This window comes from Oncorhynchus nerka, linkage group LG18 (assembly GCF_034236695.1).
Source record: "Oncorhynchus nerka isolate Pitt River linkage group LG18, Oner_Uvic_2.0, whole genome shotgun sequence".
In the NCBI taxonomy this organism is placed as follows: Eukaryota; Metazoa; Chordata; class Actinopteri; order Salmoniformes; family Salmonidae; genus Oncorhynchus; species Oncorhynchus nerka.
In genome coordinates this window covers 84,762,656-84,772,821 of record NC_088413.1, presented here as the reverse complement: position 1 = coordinate 84,772,821, position 10,166 = coordinate 84,762,656, and positions in this window count along the sequence as shown.

The window sequence follows — 10,166 nt, the reverse complement described above, 5'->3', positions numbered from 1 at the left end:
CGCTATATACAGCACCTACATACTGTAATGAAAACAGGCAGGGAGCATCGACCAATCTAGCCCGAAGTCCAGCGCGTTATCAACTGTGGCCTAAAAGCATGCTCAAGCGGCAGAGTCGATATCCGAGCTTATAAACCCAGTGTAACGGCTGTCGTGGGAAGAAGGTGAGGACCAATGCGCAGCGTGGTACGTGTTCATCTTTTTAATAAAGTAAACTGAACACTGAATAACAAAACAACAAAGAAACAACCGGAACAGTTCTGTCTGTTGTAGATACACAAAGACAGAAAACAACCACCCACAAAACACAATGGAAAACAGGCAACCTAAATATGGTTCTCAATCAGGTACAACGATTGACAGCTGCCTCTGATTGAGAACCATACCAGGCCAAACACAGAAATAGCAAATCATAGAAAAACTAACATAGACAACCCACCCAACTCACGCTCTGACCATACTAAAAGAAAAGACAAAACAAAGGAACTAAGGTCAGAACGTGACACCCAGGGTCGTCACAATACTGTAGGTGGACATTAGCTAACTATTCTGAACTTGAACGACTCCACAATTACTGTATATTTTAGTTGTCAATCAAATGTATTTGGCATTGATCAAATGGGTGGGCAGGCAGTTCCCATTCAGTTGTCAAAACGTGAGTTGGGACAAGCATGCATTGGTAGAGGGGGTTCTACTGTACCTCTGTTTAAACTGGTAGAGGGGGTTCTACTGTATCTCTGTTTAAACTGGTAGAGGGGGTTCTACTGTACCTCTGTTTAAACTGGTAGAGGGGGTTCTACTGTACCTCTGTTTAAACTGGTAGAGGGGGTTCTACTGTACCTCTGTTTAAACTGGTAGAGGGGGTTCTACTGTACCTCTGTTTAAACTGGTAGAGGGGGTTCTACTGTCTCTCTGTTTAAACTTGTAGAGGGGGTTCTACTGTACCTCTGTGTAAACTGGTGGAGGGGGTTCTACTGCATCTCTGTGTAAACTGGTAGAGGGGGTTCTACTGTACCTCTGTTTAAACTGGTAGAGGGGGTTCTACTGTACCTCTGTTTAAACTGGTAGAGGGGTTCTACTGTACCTCTGTGTAAACTGGTAGAGGGTTCTACTGTACCTCTGTGTAAACTGGTAGAGGGGGTTCTACTGTACCTCTGTTTAAACTGGTAGAGGGGGTTCTACTGTACCTATGTTTAAACTGGTAGAGGGGGTTCTACTGTCTCTCTGTTTAAACTGGTAGAGGGGGTTCTACTGTACCTCTGTGTAAACTGGTAGAGGGGGTTCTACTGTACCTCTGTATAAACTGGTAGAGGGGGTTCTACTGTACCTCTGTTTAAACTGGTAGAGGGGTTCTACTGTACCTCTGTTTAAACTGGTAGAGGGTTCTACTGTACCTCTGTTTAAACTGGTAGAGGGGTTCTACTGTCTCTCTGTTTAAACTGGTAGAGGGTTCTACTGTACCTCTGTTTAAACTGGTAGAGGGTTCTACTGTATCTCTGTTTAAACTGGTAGAGGGGGTTCTACTGTCTCTCTGTTTAAACTGGTAGAGGGGTTCTACTGTACCTCTGTTTAAACTGGTAGAGGGTTCTACTGTATCTCTGTTTAAACTGGTAGAGGGGTTCTACTGTACCTCTGTGTAAACTGGTAGAGGGTTCTACTGTACCTCTGTTTAAACTGGTAGAGGGGTTCTACTGTACCTCTGTTTAAACTGGTAGAGGGGTTCTACTGTACCTCTGTGTAAACTGGTAGAGGGGGTTCTACTGTCCTCTGTTTAAACTTGTAGAGGGTTCTACTGTACCTCTGTGTAAACTGGTAGAGGGTTCTACTGTATCTCTGTTTAAACTGGTAGAGGGGTTCTACTGCATCTCTGTTTAAACTGGTAGAGGGGTTCTACTGTACCTCTGTTTAAACTGGTAGAGGGTTCTACTGTACCTCTGTTTAAACTGGTAGAGGGTTCTACTGTACCTCTGTGTAAACTGGTAGAGGGGTTCTACTGTACCTCTGTTTAAACTGGTAGAGGGTTCTACTGTACCTCTGTGTAAACTGGTAGAGGGGTTCTACTCTACCTCTGTTTAAACTGTTAGAGGGGTTCTACTGTACCTCTGTGTAAACTGGTAGAGGGTTCTACTGTACCTCTGTGTTAACTGGTAGAGGGTTCTACTGTCTCTCTGTTTAAACTGGTAGAGTTCTACTGTATCTCTGTTTAAACTGGTAGAGGGTTCTACTGTACCTCTGTATAAACTGGTAGAGGGTTCTACTGTACCTATGTTTAAACTGGTAGAGGGGTTCTACTGTACCTCTGTTTAAACTGGTAGAGGGTTCTACTGTATCTCTGTTTAAACTGGTAGAGGGGTTCTACTGTACCTCTGTTTAAACTGGTAGAGGGGTTCTACTGCCTTTCTGTTTAAACTGGTAGAGGGTTTTACTGTCTCTCTGTTTATATTGGTAGAGGGGTTCTACTGTACCTCTGTTTAAACTGGTAGAGGGTTCTACTGTATCTCTGTGTTAAACTGGTAGAGGGTTCTACTGTACCTATGTTTAAACTGGTAGAGGGGTTCTACTGTCTCTCTGTTTAAAATGGTAGAGGGTTCTACTGTATCTCTGTTTAAACTGGTAGAGGGTTCTACTGTACCTCTGTTTAAACTGGTAGAGGGGTTCTACTGTACCTCTCTGTTTACTGTACCTCTGTGTACTGGTAGAGGGGTTCTACTGTACCTCTGTTTAAACTGGTAGAGGGGGTTCTACTGTACCTCTGTTTAAACTGGTAGAGGGGGTTCTACTGTACCTCTGTTTAATCTGGTAGAGGGTTCTACTGTACCTCTGTTTAAACTGGTAGAGGGGTTCTACTGTACCTCTGTTTTAAACTGGTAGAGGGTTCTACTGTATCTCTGTTTAAACTGGTAGAGGGGTTCTACTGTACCTCTGTTTAAACTGGTAGAGGGTTCTACTGTATCTCTGTTTAAACTGGTAGAGGGTTCTACTGTACCTCTGTTTAAACTGGTAGAGGGTTCTACTGTACCTCTGTTTAAACTGGTAGAGGGTTCTACTGTACCTCTGTTTAAACTGGTAGAGGGTTCTACTGTCTCTCTGTTTAAACTGGTAGAGGGGTTCTACTGTACCTCTGTTTAAACTGGTAGAGGGGTTCTACTGTACCTCTGTTTAAACTGGTAGAGGGTTCTACTGTACCTCTGTTTAAACTGGTAGAGGGGGTTCTACTGTACCTCTGTTTAAACTGGTAGAGGGTTCTACTGTACCTCTGTTTAAACTGGTAGAGGGGGTTCTACTGTATCTCTGTTTAAACTGGTAGAGGGGTTCTACTGTACCTCTGTTTAAACTGGTAGAGGGGTTCTACTGTAGTTTAAACTGGTGGAGGGTTCTACTGTACCTCTGTTTAAACTGGTAGAGGGGTTCTACTGTACCTCTGTTTAAACTGGTAGAGGGGTTCTACTGTACCTCTGTGTAAACTGGTAGAGGGTTCTACTGTACCTCTGTTTAAACTGGTAGAGGGGTTCTACTGTACCTCTGTTTAAACTGGTAGAGGGGGTTCTACTGTACCTCTGTTTAAACTGGTAGAGGGTTCTACTGTACCTCTGTGTAAACTGGTAGAGGGGGTTCTACTGTACCTCTGTTTAAACTGGTAGAGGGGTTCTACTGTCTCTCTGTTTAAACTGGTAGAGGGTTCTACTGTATCTCTGTTTAAACTGGTAGAGGGGTTCTACTGTACCTCTGTTTAAACTGGTAGAGGGTTCTACTGTACCTATGTTTAAACTGGTAGAGGGGTTCTACTGTACCTCTGTTTAAACTGGTAGAGGGGTTCTACTGTATCTCTGTTTAAACTGGTAGAGGGGTTCTACTGTACCTCTGTTTAAACTGGTAGAGGGGTTCTACTGCCTTTCTGTTTAAACTGGTAGAGGGGTTTTACTGTCTCTCTGTTTATATTGGTAGGGGTTCTACTGTACCTCTGTTTAAACTGGTAGAGGGGTTCTACTGTATCTCTGTTTAAACTGGTAGAGGGTTCTACTGTACCTCTGTTTAAACTGGTAGAGGGGTTCTACTGTCTCTCTGTTTAAACTGGTAGAGGGGGTTCTACTGTATCTCTGTTTAAACTGGTAGAGGGTTCTACTGTACCTCTGTTTAAACTGGTAGAGGGGTTCTACTGTACCTGTTTAAACTGTAGAGGGTTCTACTGTAAAACTGGTAGAGGGGTTCTACTGTACCTCTGTTTAAACTGGTAGAGGGTTCTACTGTACCTCTGTTTAAACTGGTAGAGGGTTCTACTGTACCTCTGTTTAAACTGGTAGAGGGGGTTCTACTGTACCTCTGTTTAAACTGGTAGAGGGGTTCTACTGTACCTCTGTTTAAACTGGTAGAGGGGGTTCTACTGTACCTCTGTTTAAACTGGTAGAGGGTTCTACTGTCCTCTGTTTAAACTGGTAGAGGGTTCTACTGTACCTCTGTTTAAACTGGTAGAGGGTTCTACTGTACCTCTGTTTAAACTGGTAGAGGGGGTTCTACTGTACCTCTGTTTAAACTGGTAGAGGGGTTCTACTGTACCTCTGTTTAAACTGGTAGAGGGGTTCTACTGTACCTCTGTTTAAACTGGTAGAGGGTTCTACTGTACCTCTGTTTAAACTGGTAGAGGGGTTCTACTGTATCTCTGTTTAAACTGGTAGAGGGGGGTTCTACTGTATCTCTGTTTAAACTGGTAGAGGGGTTCTACTGTATCTCTGTTTAAACTGGTAGAGGGGTTCTACTGTACCTCTGTTTAAACTGGTAGAGGGTTCTACTGTACCTCTGTTTAAACTGGTAGAGGGGGTTCTACTGTACCTCTGTTTAAACTGGTAGAGGGGTTCTACTGTACCTCTGTTTAAACTGGTAGAGGGGTTCTACTGTACCTCTGTTTAAACTGGTAGAGGGTTCTACTGTACCTCTGTTTAAACTGGTAGAGGGGTTCTACTGTACCTCTGTTTAAACTGGTAGAGGGGTTCTACTGTACCTCTGTGTAAACTGGTAGAGGGGTTCTACTGTACCTCTGTTTAAACTGGTAGAGGGGGTTCTACTGTACCTCTGTTTAAACTGGTAGAGGGGTTCTACTGTACCTCTGTTTAAACTGGTAGAGGGGTTCTACTGTACCTCTGTTTAAACTGGTAGAGGGGTTCTACTGTACCTCTGTTTAAACTGGTAGAGGGGTTCTACTGTACCTCTGTTTAAACTGGTAGAGGGGGTTCTACTGTCTCTCTGTTTAAACTGGTAGAGGGGTTCTACTGTACCTCTGTTTAAACTGGTAGAGGGGGTTCTACTGTATCTCTGTTTAAACTGGTAGAGGGGGTTCTACTGTACCTCTGTGTAAACTGGTAGAGGGGGTTCTACTGTACCTCTGTTTAAACTGGTAGAGGGGGTTCTACTGTACCTCTGTTTAAACTGGTAGAGGGGTTCTACTGTACTCTGTTTAAACTGGTAGAGGGGTTCTACTGTACCTCTGTTTAAACTGGTAGAGGGGTTCTACTGTATCTCTGTTTAAACTGGTAGAGGGGTTCTACTGTACCTCTGTTTAAACTGGTAAACTGTACCTCTGTTTAAACTGGTAGAGGGGTTCTACTGTACCTCTGTTTAAACTGGTAGAGGGTTCTACTGTACCTCTGTTTAAACTGGTAGAGGGGTTCTACTGTATCTCTGTTTAAACTGGTAGAGGGTTCTACTGTACCTCTGTTTAAACTGGTAGAGGGGTTCTACTGTACCTCTGTTTAAACTGGTAGAGGGTTCTACTGTACCTCTGTTTAAACTGGTAGAGGTTCTACTGTACCTCTGTTTAAACTGGTAGAGGGTTCTACTGTACCTCTGTTTAAACTGGTAGAGGGTTCTACTGTATCTCTGTTTAAACTGGTAGAGGGTTCTACTGTATCTCTGTTTAAACTGGTAGAGGGGTTCTACTGTACCTCTGTTTAAACTGGTAGAGGGGTATCTCTGTTTAAACTGGTAGAGGGGTTCTACTGTACCTCTGTTTAAACTGGTAGAGGGGTTCTACTGTATCTCTGTTTAAACTGGTAGAGGGGTTCTACTGTACCTCTGTTTAAACTGGTAGAGGGGTTCTACTGTACCTCTGTGTGGTAGAGGGGGTTCTACTGTCTCTGGTTAAACTGAGGGGGTTCTACTGTACCTCTGTTTAAACTGGTAGAGGGTTCTACTGTACCTCTGTTTAAACTGGTAGAGGGGTTCTACTGTATCTCTGTTTTTAAACTGGTAGAGGGGTTCTACTGTATCTCTGTTTAAACTGGTAGAGGGGTTCTACTGTACCTCTGTTTAAACTGGTAGAGGGGTTCTACTGTACCTCTGTTTAAACTGGTGGAGGGGTTCTACTGTACCTCTGTTTAAACTGGTAGAGGGGGTTCTACTGTAAACTGTTAGAACTGGTAGGTTCTACTGTTTAAACTGGTAGAGAGGGTTCTACTGTATCTCTGTTTAAACTGGTAGAGGGGTTCTACTGTCTCTCTGTTTAAACTGGTAGAGGGGTTCTACTGTATCTCTGTTTAAACTGGTAGAGGGGGTTCTACTGTACCTCTGTTTAAACTGGTAGAGGGGTTCTACTGTACCTCTGTTTAAACTGGTAGAGGGGTTCTACTGTACCTCTGTTTAAACTGGTAGAGGGGGTTCTACTGTCCTCTGTTTAAACTGGTAGAGGGGTTCTACTGTATCTCTGTTTAAACTGGTAGAGGGGTTCTACTGTACTCTGTTTAAACTGGTAGAGGGGTTCTACTGTACCTCTGTTTAAACTGGTAGGTAGGGGTTCTACTGTACCTCTGTTTAAACTGGTAGAGGGTTCTACTGTATCTCTGTTTAAACTGGTAGAGGGGGTCTACTGTACCTCTGTTTAAACTGGTAGAGGGGTTCTACTGTACCTCTGTTTAAACTGGTAGAGGGGTTCTACTGTACCTCTGTTTAAACTGGTAGAGGGTTCTACTGTATCTCTGTTTAAACTGGTAGAGGGGTTCTACTGTATCTCTGTTTAAACTGGTAGAGGGGTTCTACTGTATCTCTGTTTAAACTGGTAGAGGGGGTTCTACTGTACCTCTGTTTAAACTGGTAGAGGGTTCTACTGTACCTCTGTTTAAACTGGTAGAGGGTTCTACTGTACCTCTGTTTAAACTGGTAGAGGGGTTCTACTGTACCTCTGTTTAAACTGGTAGAGGGGTTCTACTGTATCTCTGTTTAAACTGGTAGAGGGGGTTCTACTGTATCTCTGTTTAAACTGGTAGAGGGGTCTACTGTACCTCTGTTAAACTGGTAGAGGGGTTCTACTGTATCTCTGTTTAAACTGGTAGAGGGGTTCTACTGTATCTCTGTTTAAACTGGTAGAGGGGGTTCTACTGTACTCTGTTTAAACTGGTAGAGGGGTTCTACTGTACCTCTGTTTAAACTGGTAGAGGGGTTCTACTGTACCTCTGTTTAAACTGGTAGAGGGGGTTCTACTGTCTCTCTGTTTAAACTGGTAGAGGGGTTCTACTGTATCTCTGTTTAAACTGGTAGAGGGGTTCTACTGTATCTCTGTTTAAACTGGTAGAGGGGGTTCTACTGTACCTCTGTTTAAACTGGTAGAGGGGTTCTACTGTATCTCTGTTTAAACTGGTAGAGGGGTTCTACTGTCTCTCTGTTTAAACTGGTAGAGGGGGTTCTACTGTCTCTCTGTTTAAACTGGTAGAGGGGGTTCTACTGTACTCTGTTTAAACTGGTAGAGGGGTTCTACTGTACCTCTGTTTAAACTGGTAGAGGGGTTCTACTGTACCTCTGTTTAAACTGGTAGAGGGGTTCTACTGTACCTCTGTTTAAACTGGTAGAGGGGGTTCTGTACTCTGTTTAAACTGGTAGAGGGTTCTACTGTGTTTAAACTGGTAGAGGGGGTTCTACTGTATCTCTGTTTAAACTGGTAGAGGGGGTTCTACTGTATCTCTGTTTAAACTGGTAGAGGGGTTCTACTGTAATGGTAGAGGGGGTTCTACTGTACCTCTGTTTAAACTGGTAGAGGGGGTTCTACTGTACCTCTGTTTAAACTGGTAGAGGGGTTCTACTGTACCTCTGTTTAAACTGGTAGAGGGGTTCTACTGTCTCTCTGTTTAAACTGGTAGAGGGGTTCTACTGTCCTCTGTTTAAACTGGTAGAGGGGGTTCTACTGTACCTCTGTTTAAACTGGTAGAGGGGGTTCTACTGTCCTCTGTTTAAACTGGTAGAGGGGTTCTACTGTACCTCTGTTTAAACTGGTAGAGGGGGTTCTACTGTACCTCTGTTTAAACTGGTAGAGGGGTTCTACTGTACCTCTGTTTAAACTGGTAGAGGGGTTCTACTGTATCTCTGTTTAAACTGGTAGAGGGGTTCTACTGTACCTCTGTTTAAACTGGTAGAGGGGTTCTACTGTACCTCTGTTTAAACTGGTAGAGGGGGTTCTACTGTACCTATGTTTAAACTGGTAGAGGGGTTCTACTGTACCTCTGTTTAAACTGGTAGAGGGGTTCTACTGTATCTCTGTTTAAACTGGTAGAGGGTTCTACTGTCTCTCTGTTTAAACTGGTAGAGGGGTTCTACTGTACCTCTGTTTAAACTGGTAGAGGGGGTTCTACTGTATCTCTGTTTAAACTGGTAGAGGGGTTCTACTGTACCTCTGTTTAAACTGGTAGAGGGGTTCTACTGTACCTCTGTTTAAACTGGTAGAGGGGTTCTACTGTACCTCTGTTTAAACTGGTAGAGGGGGTTCTACTGTACCTCTGTTTAAACTGTCTCTCTGTTTAAACTAGAGGGGTTCTACTGTACCTCTGTTTAAACTGGTAGAGGGGGTTCTACTGTACCTCTGTTTAAACTGGTAGAGGGTTCTACTGTACCTCTGTTTAAACTGGTAGAGGGGGTTCTACTGTACCTCTGTTTAAACTGGTAGAGGGGTTCTACTGTATCTCTGTTTAAACTGGTAGAAACTGGTAGAGGGGTTCTACTGTATCTCTGTTTAAACTGGTAGAGGGGGTTCTACTGTACCTCTGTTTAAACTGGTAGAGGGGTTCTACTGTACCTCTCTGTTTAAACTGGTAGAGGGGTTCTACTGTATCTCTGTTTAAACTGGTAGAGGGGGTTCTACTGTACCTCTGTTTAAACTGGTAGAGTGGGTTCTACTGTACCTCTGTTTAAACTGGTAGAGGGGGTTCTACTGTATCTCTGTTTAAACTGGTAGAGGGGGTTCTACTGTACCTCTGTTTAAACTGGTAGAGGGGGTTCTACTGTACCTCTGTTTAAACTGGTAGAGGGGGTTCTACTGTATCTCTGTTTAAACTGGTAGAGGGGGTTCTACTGTATCTCTGTTTAAACTGGTAGAGGGGGTTCTACTGTACCTCTGTTTAAACTGGTAGAGGGGGTTCTACTGTACCTCTGTTTAAACTGGTGGAGGGGTTCTACTGTCTCTCTGTTTAAACTGGTAGAGGGGGTTCTACTGTCTCTCTGTTTAAACTGGTAGAGGGGGTTCTACTGTATCTCTGTTTAAACTGGTAGAGGGGGTTCTACTGTATCTCTGTTTAAACTGGTAGAGGGGGTTCTACTGTACCTCTGTTTAAACTGGTAAACTGTACCTCTGTTTAAACTGGTAGAGGGGTTCTACTGTACCTCTGTTTAAACTGGTAGAGGGTTCTACTGTACCTCTGTTTAAACTGGTAGAGGGGTTCTACTGTACCTCTGTTTAAACTGGTAGGGGGTTCTACTGTACCTCTGTTTAAACTGGTAGAGGGGGTTCTACTGTATCTCTGTTTAAACTGGTAGAGGGTTCTACTGTATCTCTGTTTAAACTGGTAGAGGGTTCTACTGTACCTCTGTTTAAACTGGTAGAGGGGGTTCTACTGTATCTCTGTTTAAACTGGTAGAGGGGTTCTACTGTATCTCTGTTTAAACTGGTAGAGGGGTTCTACTGTCCTCTGTTTAAACTGGTAGAGGGGGTTCTACTGTACCTCTGTTTAAACTGGTAGAGGGGTTCTACTGTATCTCTGTTTAAACTGGTAGAGGGGGTTCTGTTTAAACTGGTAGAGGGGTTCTACTGTATCTCTGTTTAAACTGGTAGAGGGGGTTCTACTGTCTCTCTGTTTAAACTGGTAGAGGGGGTTCTACTGTACTCTCTGTTTAAACTGGTAGAGGGGGTTCTACTG